At 47.6% G+C, this 18,666-nt stretch overlaps 1 protein-coding gene across 1 annotated transcript in view; it reads left to right on the top strand.

Moving 5' to 3' along the window:
- Positions 1-18,666, top strand: part of HRAS (HRas proto-oncogene, GTPase) — a 98,724-nt gene that overhangs the window by 41,986 nt on the left and 38,072 nt on the right. Inside the window, exon 2 of the mRNA XM_090032380.1 lies at positions 3,008-3,078. The gene's annotated coding sequence lies outside the window, so the exon portion shown is untranslated. The remainder of the gene's footprint in view (positions 1-3,007; positions 3,079-18,666) is intronic.

The raw sequence follows: 18,666 nt of genomic DNA, 5'->3' as shown, positions 1-18,666 counted from the left end.
TCACCTCCTCTGCATCCAGGACAGTGTCACTCTATGGTCTGAGTTGCAGCTCATTGATGGGACAGCTTAGAAAGCTTGCATTGCTGCTTCTGTCCGAGTTCTGGTCTAACTGGGGAGAAGATGCGCATGGGCTGTTGGCCTGGTGCCTTCAGTAGCACAGGGAGAGGTGGCTGTGACCACTGGTGCCCCTGGACTCTCCTGTTCTTCCTGGGCAACCTGCCCTTGCCCACCTTCTGTAGTACAGTATTGTACAGCAAGGCAAACCTTTGCCATGATCCTCAGTTGTTCCAGGGTACTCTCTCTTTCCTCTGCACTTAGGGATGGAGCAGTTTGTCTTTTCTTTCCATCATGGGTCCATTAATTTAGGGCACCTATCAAGTAGGGCAGCATCCTGGCAGAGGAAGGAGGCTAGCCTGAGCATGTGTGGGGTGAAAAGGGATTTGTCTAGCAGTCCCACTTGGCTTGTAAATCAGCAGCAAGCCTGGGACTGACTGCTGAACAATAACTGATGCATATTCATGCTTGTTTGCAGCACAGGCACTTAGCTGGGGAGAGCATTGTGTCGCTGTGTTAATAATGCATCCCAGTGGGAGGCAGGGAAGGAAAGGGGTCCCAGCAGCAGGTGTCTTACTGCTTTTCTTTATCTCCTGTGCCAGCTGCTCCGTCTGCCTTGGTTTCCTCTGAGGAAGGCAACACCCCTGCTTGCTTGTCAGCTGTCTTCACTCTCTTCCCTCCCTCCCCCAACTCTTCCTCTCCAAGCCTGTCCCAGTGAGCTGAAGAGATTCTATTGCTTTCATCTTCTCCCTCATCTCAGTTCTGCTTGTGAGGGAGGACGTGTGCAAGCAAGGAAGTAAAAGAAAATGGTGATGTACCCAGCTGGTTTGACGTTGTTAAGTGTATGTGTTGGTAGTGATGTGGAAGGCACTTAGAAGTGTAAATTGTTAAGCATGTAGGATCCATGAAAGTGCCCAGAGCTTGATATGGATGTGAGAGCTGCCTCTTGCAACTCCATGTTTGAGTTGTGTGGTGGCTGCTGCTTTTTCTTGGGTGGCCCATTATGGACTGAGATGAGAGAATCCCTCCCCCCTCCTATGGTTGCTTCTTGATCCTCACACCCAGACCTTGATCTGTGGTCTGCAGAGTGAGAAAACTAGTGCATCTGACCCTGCTGTATTCACTGTCTCTGAAGAACGCTTTTCTAAAGCATATCTATCTTCTGCCTCTTATTCACCTGAACACACAGTCCTTCATCAAGTACATTAGTGAGGCTGGAACCTTGTTTCAAGTTATGGGTACTCTTCACTGGTGTGGGAAAGCATCTTCTGTTGTCAGGTGGCTGAGAGGAAGTTGATCATTAAAGTGGAGACACTTGGACTCATCCAGGCCAGAAATGTACATTTAACAGTGATGGGTTGAGGAGGGCAGTGGTCAGATCTGGACTAGGGTTTGATGTTGAATTGGGTTATAGTTTGGAATTAATGACAACAATATTCCCCCTCCCACCTCCTATTCCCCTCCCAGTCTTCGTAGCTGCCCTCAGGGATTTCAGGTCAAAATGGAAGAAAACTCATAAGGATATCACCTGTTGTGAGACCTCTGCTACCTTGGTCTTATGTCTCGTGCACTGTTTGTGCAAGATTTCAGCTGCATTTTGGACTGGGAAATAACTCCCAGCTGTAAAGTTGAGGTAGCTCTTCCAAAGCTGTATTCCCAGCAAAACAAACAAACAAAACCCCAAACCCACCAAATGATGATTTTGTCTGTTTATTTGGGTTCGTTATACAAGTACCCAGCACTGCAGTGCTGGAGTTCCCTTGATCAGCAATGCTCAACCTTTGGCCCTGTGGGCTGGATAAGTGGTGCAGGGCTAGGCTGCAGGCAGAGCCAGTATAGGGGTTGGTCTGTGGATGCCGTCTGGCCACATACCCAGTCTAGCCATGTGCTGGCCTGCTCCTGCAAGCCTGGGTCTGCCTGTATGGCCAAGTGTTCTTGAATGATATAGTGCCCAGGGCCACATCATCAGGCCTATGGGGCTCCCCACAGGTCTAGGAATTTGGCAGCAGAGGAGCAGCAATTGATGCAGCTGCTGTTCTCAGCCACCAAACTTTTGGACCCATGGGGAGATCTACAGGCCAGATGACATGGCTTCATGGGATGGAGGTTGAGCACCACTGCCCTAGATGGCTCTTCTATTTAAATGACTCAGTGGCTGCCTGCATGTATATTAAGTGTTTGTTGATGAGCGAATCAGATTGTGATAAATGGTTGTTAAGATGATATACAGGCCTAAAAGGGGTCTCCTGGATTATTGAGTCTGGTCCTCTGCCCTCACAAAACAAGTTATTTTAGTTTTTTTCATAAAGCTAACAAACTCCATGTCTGGAACTAATGGACCACTTGTCTTAGGGATGCTGTTTCAGAACCTAACTTTTTCTGATGGTTAGAAACCTTCCATTGTGCAACCTAAACTTATTCATGACTAGTTCATACCCATTTCTTTTTGTTCCTGCCTTGTACTTTAGCTTGAGTAACTCTTCCCCCACCTTGTGTTTACCTTCCCAATATGTTTACAGAGAGCTCCTGTATCTGCTCTTGGTGTTCATTTTGCTAGGTTAAATAAGACAAGGTCTTTTAGTCTTCCCTGGTATAATGGTTCCTCATTTCTCTGGTCATCATAATATCCTTTCTCTGCACCTGTTGAAATTTAAATTTATCTTCTTACATGTGGGGGACCAGCATTCTGCATGATATTCCAGATGAAGCCTTGTTGCCTCCTTGTTTGATAGCACTAAAATTTCCCTAAGCACCGCTGAAAGCACATAGGAACACATTTGTCTTGTACACCGCTGAATCACATTGGTGGCTCATAGTCATTTGGGGCCTTTAAGTACTGCTGTAATACAGAGCATTAATCATTTTCAATCACATTAAGAAAACTGTACCTTTTCCACAGAGCCAGAACTTGTCATCTTCTCACTCCTTTTCTGTTTGTCTTTCCTTTTTTCAGGGGAGACCTGAGCCATCCCCAAGGCACAGAGGACCACACCTTTATTCAGGGCTGGTGTGAGCATCAAAAGGGTAAGTGGAGCGTTTGAGAAGCATACTAGAAACCACCTGGTTACTGGGGTGGGAGGGGTATAAAGAGGTGCTGTGCTGTGTCTTTTTGCTCTGTTTCTGACCAGCTGTCCCCATTCCTAGAATTGCCATTAATGGAGCTGTTTGACAGACTGGGCACAGAGGGGTGTGGAATGTGTTGCACTGACCTGGTTAAAATGGACACATTGCTGGTCAAAGTGTTTGCAGTAGGTCATTTTGAAGGGAACTCCGCCGGCCCCCCCCCAATTTTTGTGTTCATTAAACATTGTCCATGTGTCAGGATACGTATGTAAAAAAAAAAACCCCAAACCCTTGGATTTAAAAAAAATAATTGAAAACATGATTTAAATGATTTTTTAATCTTTCAGTAGCAAAAGCCTGGGTTCCTTTTATTTTGGACTGTGTTTTCCTGTTTTCTATGTAGCCAATTCTTCACTTTTCTAAACTGTTTCTTGTTTCTGAAGCTGGGGAGAGAGGAAATGGAGGACTTCAAGGCTAGATACCTTTTTGAAACAAATACTGTAGTGAAATACAAGTTATGGGACACTGTGGGTGCATCTACATGTGCCTGTGTGGCACTTGTTACTGCACCGTCATTTAGTACTTCCTAAATGACAGTGCAGTAACAGCCATTATTGCATTGTGCTGGCTGTGCCTGGTTATCTTTAGCTGCTATGTCGTCGTAGTGATGTGCTATAGCAAGGGAACACGTCACCATGGCAATGTAGTTGCGGCATCACAGTTTGCTCCTGCTGATGCCACATCGCTGTAGTGCATTGTTACAGCAATGTAGTGTCTTGTGTAGATGCACCCATTAATGAGGTAACAGTGAAATTCTGTGGTTTGTGTTACACAGGAGGTCAGACTAGAAGATGCTAATTGTTACTGATGCCTTTAAAACTCTTGAAATATTCTCTGTGTAGTTATGAACGCAGATATTCCACAGGTGACAAGATGAGAAAACCAGGTTCTCAACCCCTAATGCAGACTTTGAACAAGTGTATTCTATAATGGTGGTACGTTTCTTTGTGGTGCATTCAGGGATGCATTACTGACCTCGGAGGATGTTGCTCAGCATTTATTTTCCAATTCTGCAGGAGTCTTTCCTATAGTCAGTGTGATGGTGCCTGCCTTCTCCATCTGTGTGGTTGGTGCTTCGTTTTGTTCTTTGACCCCAGTTAGGTGTTCTGCGCATCTCTTTGGCATCTATCACTTGAGTCAGATGATGACCTAAGTCCTTGTATGGTAAAGGCCTGTGCAGATGTGTTCTCACTCTTCACATAAACTTTGCCCTCCAGGCTTCAAGCTTGAAACTGGAAATCCATTTCTTTACTGAAATACATCTGTGGGCACACTCAGGGGCACCAGGAACTGAATGCTGGCTGAGTAAATTTCCATTTGTATGCCACATTTGTTGCTAGTTTTGTTTTTGAACCTCATCCTCAGACGCATGCATGTTACAGACTGGAGGTACATGGTGCTTTGCTAAGAGATACATGACTAAATTTTAGTAATGGCAGTAAAGCTTCTGATTAGTCAGCACACAGGGAGTAATGGCATTGCTGAGTATTGATGTTGGTGTTGCCACTCTTCCTAAACATGCAGAGACGTGGCAGGTGTAGGGGGGTACAAGGTACAGTATTTTGTAGGTAAAGGGGTACACAGACAAAAAAAAAAAAAAAAAGAAAACTGCCGATTTAGGCAAGGTAGGTAAAATATTGTCTGCATTTTGTTCAGCCGGGTAGTTTTTCCAGCATGTTTGGATCACTTCAGCCTCTTCCTCTTGTTGCTGCACCTTGTTATGTTTGTGCGTCCATGCCTGCCTGCTTCTCTCTCCTCCTCCGTGTGACACTTATGAGATTTGATTGGAGTAATTGGAGGGCAGAAACCTTTCTTGGGGTGAGTCTTAAGTTCTCACTCCCTAATTTTCTCTTCTGTTAGAAGCTTCTCAGGGAAGGGAAGCTCCAGCACTGCAGGGAGGCTGTCAGCTTCAGTGAGATGAACACAAAGACACTGTGTGAAACAAACACCTTTTCCATCTCAACCCTATTAATGGGGCCCTCTACCAACCAGTCAGTGGGTTAGCTGTGTACATAGCATGGCCTAATGGTAGGACACAGGACAGGAAGTTGGGAAAAGCTTTCTTTTCCTAACCCTGTTACTGATTCACTGCATGACTTTGTCCAAGTCCCTTGACCCATGTATAAATTGGAGATAATGGTGGAATTTCCATATTGGATGTTTCTAACCGTGCTCAGTACCAGATACTTTCAAGCACCACGAGCCAACCTTTTGGGCAGGCATACCACAAGTTAAGCCCTGCACCTTTCCCTTGTGCCACTCATTCCTTTCTTCTGCCTGGTCTGCTCTGCTTCTACCCCTTGCTTAATTTATCCTACACCATATGCTACGATTGGCCATCCCTGCTTTCATAGTTTCATAGTTTCATAGTAGCTAGAGTCGGAAGGGACCTAGGAAGATCATCTAGTCCGACCCCCTGCCTTGGCAGGAAAGAGCACCGGGGTCAGATGACCCCGGCAAGGTGCTCATCTAACTTCCTTTTAAAAATCCCTAGGCTAGGAGCCTGCACCACTTCCCCTGGAAGCCGGTTCCAGGCCCTAGCCGCCCTGACTGTGAAGTAGCGCCTCCTAATATCTAATCTAAACCTACCCTCCGCCAGCTTGTGACTGTTATTCCTGGTCACTCCTGGCAGCGCACGGGGGAACAGGGACTCCCCCAATACCTGCTGATCCCCCCTGACCAGTTTGTAGCAGGCCACAAGGTCCCCCCTTAACCTTCTCTTGTGGAGGCTAAACAGGTTCAGGTCCCGTAGCCTCTCCTCATAAGGCCTGCCCTGCTGACCCCTGATCATACGAGTGGCCCTCCTCTGGACTCTTTCCATATCGTCCACGTCCCTCTTGAAGTGTGGCGCCCAGAACTGGACGCAGTACTCCAGCTGCGGCCTGACCAGTGCTGCATAGAGGGGGAGGATCACCTCCCTGGACCTGCTCGAGATGCTTTAGAGGAAGAAACCCAGCAGTGAATACTTCTGTAGTAAACAGCTCAGAAAGGGTGTTTCCTACTACCCTCCATCAGTTAGTGACTGACTTTTGTGCCAGAGTTTGAGCATTTAGATCTGTTTTACAAGTGATACCAGCTCTAAGTTCAAATGCTCTTACATGCCAGATAAGTATCTGATCTCATCTTATTATTTTGTTCTGTTCATAAATAGTTCAAAAGGGTTAATGTTAAATAGTTGTTTCACCATCTGTTAAATGGACTCAGCAACCATCTAGACAAACAGGTCCATAAACCAGAGTTCATAAGCAGCCTGTGATCGTCTACAATGAGGGAGCCAACCTGCAACATGGGTGCCACAAGTGGCATAGGAGAGAGGGGCTGGATAGTACAGCAGTGAATAGGACAGGAAGCAGAAGGCAGAGCAGGAGATCAGATAGGTAGCAGAAATCAGAGCAGCAGAGCAGGCAAAGGAAAGGGATTGGAGTGACACTTGGGGAAAGTGCAGGGCTAATTTGTAGCTTTCAACATATTTGTATCTGTAACATGCTGACCATGTCTACAACAGGTTTATGCCTTCTCCTAAGCACTTGCTACACTGAAGCAAGATTTTGTAGTTATCAATAACCACTTTAGACTTTGAGTCTTAATATAAAGCTTGATCACTTGTCTACTTTTGCCTTGAATGCTGCTAAACTTTTGGCTTCCTCACCTTGGGCAGAAGTTGCCTCTAGAGTTGCATAGAGTTTTGTTATCCCTTATATAGGAGAGTGAGTGAGCTGTTTTGCTGTATTGGGTAGGAAGAGCAGATGACAGAGCTGAAGGGGGTCTCAGCAGTGAGATCTTTCTTACCCTGCACTGGTAGACTATAATGAGAGTATGTCCACATAGGAGTTTGACTAAATCTGGTTTTAAAGTGGCTGGAATTTTAAATCAGTGAAATGTCTCTATGTAGAGAGGAGAGGCCCAGTCACTGAAGGCCACCCATGTCAGACCCCAGCCTTAACCTTCCAGAAGCTCAAATCTCATGGAAAACCACCCATTCCTTCTCTACATCCCATCACTATATCCCTAGTAATCAAAGTGTTTTCCCTTTGCTCCCACAAATACCCAGCATGTTATGTTGCTACTGCAAATGTCACTGCTGCTTAGCTTTCTTCATCTATGTATCTGATGGTGGCTTACAGAAGATGGGGAAATGTATCATTACCTTTGTTTTACAGATTGGGAGGGGAACTGAGAGAAAGGGGAGGAGCTGGGGATGACTTGCTAAGGTCACACAACAAATGGTTAGCTAAGTCAGCCATAGAGCACAGTTGACTGGGTTATGCTACCCTCTGCTTATTCCAGCCTTCCTCTTGACTCCTATTCCCAATCCATCAGTGATACCCCCTCATGCTGTGGTAAAGGTGCCAGTGCCCCAGTTCCTTGAACACCTTGCTCGCTCTTGTAGTTGTAGCTGAGAAGCACTGAACCAGGTCACCACTGCAAACAAGTGCATTTCTTCCTTACAGGAGCAGATGCGGTTAGTGGGCATGGCTGTCTTGTTATGGTAGCTTGAAGGTTGGAATATGTTTGCTCTGCAAGCAAGGTTCTTTGGGTAAATCCAATATCTTTTATTAGACCAACTCAAATAGTTGGAAAAATTCTTTTTAGCAAGCTTTCAGGCACAAACACCCCTTGTCAGGCTGAGGAAGCGTCTGCAGATGGTCTGTGCTCTTCCTGGATGGACTGGTAAAGCAGACTCGTAAAGCATCTAGAGACCAGTACATATGCAAGAAAGCCAGCCAGTGAAAATGTAAATTGTGGTGGTCAGTAGGTGAGAGATGGGAGGAGGGAGGAGATGAATGTAGCTGTAGTCAAAGGATGGGGAGACAGGAGGAAGTGGGGGGGGAAGGGAATGAGAATTGCTGGTAAAACGTGGAGAGTTTACCTGGGGAGTCTTGCTCTGCAGGAGAACTTGTGCTATCCTGAGCCATTGGGAGAACTAGAAATAAATCTGGTTTGAAATTGCTAGTCCTGTCAGTCATTGCTGTGGCTGGTTGTAGATTTTAATCTTGGGTTACAGCCCAGTACTGCATTTTCCACGGGTTTGGAATAGAAAGATGCTGTGTTTGGTATTAGGAGAGAGATGTATTTGGACAGGTGGCAGATACTCTGGGTACTCATGCCCCTTCCACTTTTGCTCACCAAACCTTTTGCCACTGTGATGACAACTTTTCAGGATGCATGTGTCATTTTTGAACTAGAGAACATCTTGGTTGCAGCAGAGCAGCCTGCTTGGATTATCGGTGGGACAGGCCTGCAGAGAAGCCAGTGGGTCATACTGTGTTATTCTGGGAGATGGGAGGAGAGCAACTTGGGATCAGAAAATCTATCCTTAGCTTTGGTGTATAGCTTAGTGACCGTATCTCTCAAGCAACTCTTCCGGAGTCATGAATCAGTTGTTGTAATCAGCAGTACTCTATGCAATGTTTTTGAAGCCAGCAATACATCAGTTTATGGAGTTGACCCTGGCTTCTGTTGGACTTGAGCTGGTTTAGAAAGCATCTCCATCAGCAGTCCCAGGATCCAGGGGTGATGAGGGAAGTTAGGAATGAGAGAGGTGCTCACAGCCAGGCTGCTGTTCTTGATTTTTAATGAGAGATTGATTGCAAATGTGCATGCTGCTTTCTGCATTGTGCATTTCCTTGGGACATGTTGTACCAATATGTGGCAAATCTTTTACAATGTTTGCTGTACTGTTCTTTAAGCCTCTGGGATGAATCTTGTTGTGAGGTATTTTGTGTGTGATTGATCTGGTGGACTGCACTGGTGAAGGGCTGGGATGTATATCAGGTTTAAATGTCAAGCAGTAGCTCTGAATCACTGGTTGCCACGTAAGTGGCTGGTGCAGCTTGCTTAGTGGTTTTTGGTACTTGAAAAAACCTTTAGGGAAATGGTAGCAACTCATTTTCTTAAAAGTAAAGAGATAGCAAGTGCTAAAAGCAAATGTTCTCAACGTTATTTGTGTTACCGTTATGTTTAATAGGAAAAACAACTGGTAACAATAAGCATCTGTGTTTTTTCTAAACTGTCCAGAAAGGTGCAACATGGAAAGCTTACATAGAAACCAAAAAATAAAGGACTGTAGATGGCTCCAGAAGCTGCTGCCTGAGGTGCCTTTTATTCTCCTTTTCCTTCCAGCCTCTTCTCAATCATGTGGTGTGAAGGTGCACATAGGTAGTGTCCTGGCAGCATTTGACCCTGAAGTTCCTTGAGTTGCTCACCTCCCAGGAAACTGATGATCATCCCAGATGCTGAACAGGCTTCCAGCTGCAGAGATTCATTGGAGGAGCAGGGGCTTTGCAGGGTTCTTTGTGCTTGATCACGAGCTGGCAGAGGGACACACACTGTCAGAGACATTTATATTTGTTACAGAAGTCAGCCCTGAATAAAGAGTCTGAACAGTCCTGGGTCTGCACTGGGCCTTGCATCCATTTTATATCCATTGTCAGTGCGTGCTCCATGAGGTCCCAATCCCACCATTCTTCAGTGCTTGTTTATTCCTTAAATTTTGTTCAAGGTTCTCTGCTCTAAGTTCTCAGAATCAAAGAAATGTAGGACTGGAAGGGATCTCAGGAGGTCTCCTAGTCATCTTTATCTATGCCATCCTAGAGAGATGTTTATCTATTCTTAAAACGGCATGAACAATCCTCTTGCACATCTACCGAGCACATTGCTCAGAAACATCAAGAACACCCTAAATTACCTCAAGTATGACAGGAGGATAAGGGCACTGTCCATGTCTTGCTGTCCTCATGTCTGCTGCATCTTCTTGCATTCAGTGCTGTCTTTTTTTTGTACCTGTGCAAAGATCTTGTCTGCAGCCCTCTTTCCTTTTCCTCTTTGCAGCAACATGCATGTGCTTGGGTTCTCGGGAAGGATGATTGGCTTTCGGATCTCAAAGCGTCTACAAAGGGAGTGAAGGAGAGCCCATTTGCTATTTAATATTTTTAGCAGTGTAAGCACTGCATTCTCCCTACATTAGTTCCCCAGTGGCAAGGCCGCAGTTCGCAATTTGTATCGTTTTTGGTATGCCAGCCTTCTTTGTAAGCCTGTTTCTGGAGAGGGCCAGTGTAAACTAGCAAGATAGAAACTGAGTGCATCTTGGTAAGTTCACAGGACAGTTCTTTTTGTATTAATTAAAAAAAAAAAGAATGAATAAATTAAAGTACTGGGTGGGGTAGGATTCATTACAAAGTGGCTGTTGTCAGCGTTGGTTCCCTAATCTCTGTGGAGATGCGCAAGACATCAAGGGCTTTAACACACTGGAAGTCAGCGTAAAGAGGGGTGGCCAGTGAAGGAGTTCCCTCAGGCTGAGAGGAGATTTTTTAAGAGTATGATGACAGCATCAGCAAGTGGAGAGTGTAATGATTTACAGAGGTACGTTAACTTAACAGACCAGAGTGAATTTCTTCTGCATGACAAATTTGCAACTGTCTTATTCCAGAAGTAGGGAAAAACCTGGAAGAACATTGAGAGAGTCTGAAATTAGCACTGTTTGAAAGATGACAAGAGAGACTGCTTGAGCCCTACTTCCAGGTTGTTGCTGGATTCATTAGTGTGTATGTGAAGGAGCTGTATGTGCTCAAAATCACTTTCTTCAGAGAGAAAAGGCGACCCTGGTACATCTACCTCGAAAAGGGGCAAGGTATAGGCAGCAGAAGCCTGGGGATAAGGGGGCTCAGGCCCACCCCCAGAATGGGGGGCAGCAGGTAGGGCTGCAAGCCAACCCATCCATGGGCTCCAGGTGGCTGCAGCAGAAGTAGGGAGGGGCACGCATGCAGCCAGGATCACAGCTCTGCATGTGGATCACTGGCTGCCCAGCACAACAGGCAAGTAGCAGTCTATTCTGTGAAGGGGAAGCGGTATGGTGGGGGAGGGAAGGAGCGGAGTACAGGCAGGATCAGGGGCTGTGGCGAATGGGGCTCTGGCTGGGCACGGTGGTGGGATGATTGGAGCCCATCCAGGAGCAAGGGGGGGCTCCCGCTGCTGTGCGTGCCCCGGCGGAGGCCCCAGGGGCACGTGCCTCCTCCACCTCTGAGCCTGCCCCAGAGTGTACACAGCGGGCTCCGATCATCCCACCACCTGGCCTGGGCAGGGCCCCATTCACCCCTACCCCTCTCCCTCCTTCCCTCCCTCACCTCGATCTGCCCCCCCCCCACCTCTTCCACCAAAGACTGTCCTGCTGGGGGGGGGGGCGGGCCTTGCGCTCAGCACCCCCCAAGGTTTTGCTCTCTCTGCCTAAGGGGCAAGAAAAAGCCAAATTAATTTCTGGTGACTAACACTGAGAATAGTTGATCAGCAAAAGGACTGTACAGCTTGCAGGCAAAATCAAAGCTCTGTTTTTGTGTTTCGAAAAGGGGGTTCATAAAACTACTCATAGTTAGAATTAGAAAAGGCAGTGGTGAAATGTATATTTAACTTTTTTTATGCTGCTTGGCAGCCATCTTGGGCCAGGTGGTGCTAGGAGGGAAGGCTGTGGTTAAGAGAGGAAGAAAGTTGAGCTGCTCTGTAAGTCCATTATGTGGCTTCCACCCTTAATGGTGGCCATGTACACCACCAAATCGTCCCTCACCATGAATTCATTGGTCCTCGACCAGGAAATCTTTCTCCCTTTATACTTGAAGGGCTCATAAAACCACAACAAACTTGGTATGGACATGCTTCCAGAGCTGAAGCTTCAGTTTCTCTCCTTCTGTCTTCACTGGGACATCCAGAGGTTAACTGAAAACAGGTTCTTGAAGGATTTTCCCCAGTGGAACAACTTGCTGCGAAGGGTACTCTGGGCTTGAAATGTGTTAATCATGGATCCACCTCCTGGAAGACCTCCTTGAGATTCCCTTCTTGCTTACCCAAGGTCTCCTCTGTTGCAAAGTGGAGTGGTTCAGGGTGGCAGACCGAAAACTGCAGATGATAAGAAAGTAGGGCTGGAAGGAACCTCATGAGATCGTCTAGTCCAGCTCCTTGCTCAAGGCAGGATCATTGCTGACTAAACCATCCCAGCCAAGCATTTGTCCAACCTGCTCTTGAAAAATTCCGGGGTTGGAGATTCGTCAACTTCTCTAGGTAGCCTGTTTCAATGCTTAACCATCCTCATGTTCAGAAAGTCCTTCCTTGTTTCCCATTTAAATTTCCTCTGCTGCAGTTTGAGGCCATTTACTCCTATTCCTGTCTACTAAAGCTATCTCCATCCTCTTTGTAATCTTGCTCCCCTTGGTCTTTTCTTCTTTGGACTAAACTAAACATGGAATACATATATTGAATGAAGCACATTGCTGGACCTCACTGATGCCTTTAGCCTTTGATATAGCTGTTTGTCATGCTTGATATGCTCTTGACACTGCTACCTGGGTCCTACAAATCCCCTAATGAGCAAGTTGTCTGTTCATGCTGTTGTGGCTATAATCGAGTGTTGGGCCAAGTGTGTGGTCATTGTCCCATTCCCTCCCCTATCTTCTCCTGCCCCCCCCCGCCTTCATTTGATTGTGGTCTTGCCAGCCCACATGAGGCCTTGTTTGAACCAGTCCACATGTTTTAGACTGGGAGGGGAGGGAGGCTGATCTGAGATCTTAATTTGATAAACTAAAGCAGTTTTCTGGATGACTGGAAAATAAACTGGGTGTAGAAAGGCAGGGAGAAGGTTAAAGGGACAAGCTTTCCACACCCAAGTTTGACCTTCTAATTCTCTTCCTTGGAAGAAGAGCTTTGGGTTTTCTGCCCCAGGGACAGGATAGATTGCTTCACTACCCCCAGTTCCTGTACATGGCTGGCAGATGTTTCTTATTTTCTGAAGCCAGGCAGCTCCTTCTGCCTGGGAAATCCACAGGGGTGGGGGAGGATCTGTGGGCTACTGGACCGGGAGCAGCTGCCACTGCCAGGCGGAAGTGCTCAGTTAGGCTTTCCTAGACAGCTTTGAACAGGAGCCAGGAGCCCTCTCATTCTGGGAGAAAATCTGTGAGGTCAGGCAAAACAGCAGCAGTGCCAGCTCCAGGCGAGGGCCGTCTGCTTGGCATGCAGGTCCCATCCTTCCTCTCTTCCCTCTTCCCCTGACAGTAATCCTGAATGGCTGTGTATTTAGCATCTTGCTTTTGACGTGCAGCACTTGGCATCATTGTGGGGGCCTTTTACACAGGGATCCGAGTTGGGTAGGGAGGGTGGGCAGGATGAATGTTCAGTGAGATTAATAAAAACTACCAGTCTTTGGGCTCTGGCTTGTCAGTCTTGGCTACATGTACTCCAGGGCACACAGTGTAGTGACAGAGAAGCCAAACTTTCTTAGTGCGTTGTATTAGTCTTTGGTCAGCCTTGTGAGTGCTCCATGTGAGTGACTAATAGGTAACTCCTTGCTTTCTGGCTCCTGGGAATTTTAAGCTGGAAGGGACTACTTGGATCATCTCATCTGCCTGCTTGCATGACAGGCCATTGGGTGATCAGGGCCCGTTGTGGCCAGAGTCCCCAGCAGTGCGGTGCAGCCCCAGCCACCTTAGACCTGGTGCTGCCTGTGCTGCTTGTTGCAGGTTCAGCTCAGTGCGACACAGAGCCATGCACCTTTAGGCAGCCCTGGGCCACTCAGGCTGTCACCCAGGGCCCTGCTGCCTTTGGATCTGTGGTGCGTGCAGGGAGAAAGTGCATGGTGGGACTTGGCCCAATACAGCCTGCTTGTATGCCTTTGAACAGAACCGGGACACGCGGCTCCTGTGCAAAGGTGCGTTAGCTGCATGGCCTGGACTGGGTCGGGCTAGCCAGGCACATCTTCCATGAGTCTTAAGCAGCCATGCATCATGGTCTGCTGTAGCCACAGTGCCATGGCCATGCATTGCCACCTGATTCTCATGGAAAATGAGCCCTGCCAGCCTGACCCGGTCTGGACCACGCAGCTAGTATGCCTTTGCACAGGAACTGTGTGTCCCAGAGCTGTGCCTCCTTGTCCTGTGCAAAGGTGCACTAGCAGGCCATGCCAGACCAGGTTGGGTCCTACCCTGTGCTTTGTGGAGGGGCTTGAGCAGGGGCTGCTGCAGGGCTGTCCCCCACCCCGCTCTCCATAGCACTGGCAGTAGCAGCCAGTGCGGCTGTGGCCTGGCTGCAGGCATAGCCAGTGGTGATGCAGCACTGTGTGGCCTGGGTTCTGTACATGCTGAACGGACCCGACTCAGCCCACTAGCGCATGGCTTTCCTGGCTCTGTCCAAACCGGTGCACTAGTGGGTGGGTCTGGGCCGGGCCGGGCTGGGTCCGTTCAGCATGTACAGAGCCCGTGTCAAGCAGTGCCACGCTGCCACCAGCTGTGCCTGCAGCCAGGCCACAGCCGCATTGGCTGCTGCTGCTGGCACCACGGGGGGCATTGGGGGGGCAGGCATGTGGCAGCCCCTGCTCAAGCCCACCCACTGACCAGCACCCCCCCGCCACTCCCCTATACCCTCTGACATTCCCCTGCCACTCCTCACACCTACCCACCTGCACCCATAACACCCCCACATCCCTACTTGCCTGTGACAGCTCTTGGGTCCTGATCCTTGCCACACTTCTGCTTGCCCCAGCATGCTACAGGTTCACGCCCTGCGTGCTGGGGCAGCAGGACCACCATTGAGATGCTTTGGCCAGAAACTAGAGCGTCTCTCTGGAGGACTGTCTCCCAGGTTACCTCAGGAAACCTGCCCCACTTTTTCCCCCCATGTTTTATTTTGATACCCTGATATTCAGGTATCAAATTCTGAGCCCTCGCTGCAAATATGCAGTGTGGAGAACGTTTTTTTGTTCCCAGTGTGCCTCTTGCCGCATCTCTGTGTGGGCTCGTCTGGACCTGCCCTGTGTGTATATTTGAAGACTGTTACTACATCCCTCTCCAATCTTCTCTTCTCTAGTCTAAATAATCCCAATTCTTCCAACCTTCTCTCATAAATCTGATATTTTTTTGTTTTTTTCCAGTGAACTTTTTCTATTTTGTCTATGTCTGTCTTAAAGCAAGGTGTCCAAAACTGGACATACTATTCCAGGTGAATCTTCTTCTGCATTGTATGGGTACAGTTGCCCCATTAAGTTACCCATAAAGTGGAAGGATCAGTTGGGCTTGCATTTTTAAAAATCTTTTATGGTGAAAGAACCTTGTGATGGGTTTTGGGTTCTAAAAAGATCCCTTTCAGGTTTGTGGACTTGGAAGATTCCTTGGCTACTGGAGCTAATAAAGGGCTAACCTCACACAAGACTAGAAGCTGAGGATAATTTTTTTGTTAAGGCTGTCTGTCTTGGGTATTTACCCAATTTCCAGTAGTGCCAAAGGAAATGCTGTTACAGATCACATTGCTTTCTTAGGGGAAAGCTGTACCTTGGGTCTCCATAAGAAGTCTTATCTGGTATCCCTCTTTTGTAGGCCACTTGCAGGCAGCCCTGGTGTTGCTTCCCAAGAGGCAAACCTCTGATTTTGAGACCCTGGCTTCTCTTTATCCCCAGCTTCCCCAGTGATCTGTAGCACCCCTGCCCCGGAGAGCTCCTTCTTTTGGTCAGCTCCCAGGAAGGGGAGGGTGTTTTCTTCTGAGAGGAGTGGTCAGGGAGCCACTGTCCCAAATAGCACGGGAGATAGCTCAGCTCCAGTCTTTATTGTGCCACTGCAATTTCCTCTGTTCTTCCTCAGACTCCAGTCTGTCCTCTCTGGCACTGCACTTCCTCTCCAGCGCTCTGTCACCCTGGAACTTTTCTTCTCAACTCTCCCAGAACCTCACTTTTTTTTCTCCTCCAGCACAGTCAGCCACATTTGCCACAAAAACATTGCAAAACTATAAAATTAACCTGAGGACAACACTCATCCAATAAAATTAAGCATAAAGTCATGGGGAATCAATCGTGGAACAGTCTCTATGGCCTGCTACTAGGCCTAAACTGTCATCTACCCGTGGGAAAAAAAGGGCATATAGGCATCCTGTCTATTAAACTGCTTACAAAGCATGCTCACACTGAGCACCCCCGCCCCCCGAGCGTTTCTCCATAAGAGCTGGAGGCTAGAACTCAGCCCATTTAACCCTTTTTATCACAGATACATTGGGGCCAAAAAGATTGTGGTAGACTTCATCTAAAATTCTTCAGTTTTTAGTCTTTTAACCCCTATTTAACCCCGATATTTAATGAATATTTTGGTGAATCTGTACCAATTGGAAGGGAGCGAGCTAAACCTCTGAAGTCTGAGAGTTCACAATATTTAATTTCTGAGTGGCCTGACTGGTTCTCCAGGTGGACCAGACTCAACAGTCCCAATTCTCCTAAGGTAAAACACAAGCAGAAGTCCTGGTTGTGTTTTACATCACTTGCTTTCCCACAGAAAAGGGACTAAAGGCCAGATATTTGAAGTCAGCCTTGCAGCTCATCTGTACCATACTAGTAAGGGAAGACGAGTCTTTTGTGTTGTTTGCTCAGGTTTGGAAGGGGGCTGGGGTGGGAGAGGTGGGTGAGTACAACTGAAGTGCTGGCACCTGGGGACTAAAGGAGTTGGTGTGGAACAATCATGTCTGTTACATGTATGTTTCTTCTTTAGTAGTTTGAACAAATATAATCAATCTGTGTAACTGATGATGTGCAGTGGTGCAGTTGCATCCACTTTCAGATCATGCCATGAGACCAGCAGCTGGGAACTTTTTTAAAGTCCCTGGAGCAGGTTAGAATTTCATCCCATCCCTTCCCTTCCCCCCCATTCACAGCGGCACTTCCCCTCCGTTCCTGTTCCCCTCTTTCCCCATCTGCTACTGTCTCTGGCTGCTGTTTCTGGTTGGGGGAGCTTCAGAACTATTCCTGCCCCATGCCAGCTGGGCTGTTCAGGGAGCCAGGCTCATCCCAGGACAGCAGTGGCAGTGGGCAGGTTTCTCCTCCCTGCCCTGTCCAGGGGAGGAGAAGTCTCTTGGCGTTCCCCTGCCAGTCCAGGAGCAGGAGTAAGGAGTGGGAACTTCTGCTGTTGCTGCTGCCATTGTCCCTTGCTGAGCCTGTTACCCACCATGCAGACTGGCTGGAGCAGGGTAGGAGTAGCTCTGGAGTTCTGCCTGCCCCCAGGGTAGCTGGGGTAGTGACAGCGGCAGGCAGGGAAAACATTTAAGGAAGGGGAGGGGATGTGGCTCTGACCAAGGGGGTGGGGCAGAAGGCAGGAGTGCTCTGAGCTGGGGGTGGGGGTGAGATGCATCTGTGATCTGGGAACTTTAGAAGCGGTCTCTGGGTGCTGTTCCAATGGTGCAGTCTGCCCATCCTGGTAGGGGGCAGAGGGAGAGCTGGGCAGGGGGGGGAGGGTGCAGCCACCCCCACTCCCCCCTCCCACCCCCTGCCCCACAGCACTGGCTGTTGCTTCCTCAACCCTCTTTATAAAATCCTGATTCTTCCCACAATGATGCATATTGTAAAGGAAGAGAGATTTTAGAAGGTGCCTGCATATATTCGCAAAGGGTGCAAACTCCTGGGTAAGCAGTCTCTTATTTTGGTTTAAATGGCTTTTTCTTTTGGTTTTAGTTGACCAAATTAAGCTAAAGTAAAGTTGAATCCATCTGAATTCAGCTGGATTCAACTGAAATAAAGAGTCTGCACATAGCCTTTTGGGCTGAATTAACTAAATTGGTTTAAAAATAACACTTTAGTTATACTGGTGCAACTTTGTATATGGATGAAGCCTTGGAACACATTTTGTTATAAGACTGATTTAATAGGAGAGCGAGTGACTTTTTCTCTAAATGCAACCACTTGTTTATTAGAGAATTTTTAAAATGTGCTATGAAGGGATGAAATGTTGTTTAATAATCCACTTAGTGCACAGCACAAGCTTCCTGGCAATATTAATAGATATGATTGGCATTACGGAAATCCACCCCCACCCCCTCCCAGTCCCACTGTGGCTTCTCCCTCTGTATGACTCCTGTGACTAGCTGACTTTAGTTTGACAGCCTCCAGCTTCCTCTTGTGATATGGCCATTTAGCGTCTTCCTTCAGGTTGCCAATAAGAAGCCATTTTCCAGTCCTTTGCGGGGAGATGGCTCTGTTCCATTGCCATCATCCCTGAAATTGAGACTGGTGAACCCAGTACATCACCTAACTCATAGCCTACCCTTTCTTTGCATGCAATGTCAGAAGTGGGACCCAATTCTCATTGCTATCTACTGCTGTCCTGAACAGCGCATACAGTTTGCTAGAACACTCATGTTCTTGCCCAAGCTCTGTAAGTGAACTGTCAGTTGTCTTTCTTCCGTCATATACGTGATACAAAGTGTGTTACCCTCGAGAACCGCGGTTGTTTCACTTGCCATGTGATACTGACCTAGAATCAGTTTCTGCCCTTGCAACAATATGAGCTTGATGTGGTGGCACTGAGTTACTTCTGTGAAGATGGAATGCAGCAGAGAGCAGGATCTGACCTGTGGAATCACACTACCATTTATTCAGGATATTCTTGAATGTACCTTCTGCTCAGCCTCCTGTGAAGAAAGGTTTGAGCTGGATGGTCTGGGGAGAGAGGGCTTTTTTGCGCCTTGATGTCTGATCATAAATTA

The sequence above is a fragment of the Crocodylus siamensis genome, chromosome 2 (genome assembly GCF_052110815.1).
Source record: "Crocodylus siamensis isolate JL-2025a chromosome 2, ASM5211081v1, whole genome shotgun sequence".
NCBI classification, from domain to species: domain Eukaryota; kingdom Metazoa; phylum Chordata; order Crocodylia; family Crocodylidae; genus Crocodylus; species Crocodylus siamensis.
This window is presented reverse-complemented; position numbering and strand designations above follow the sequence as displayed.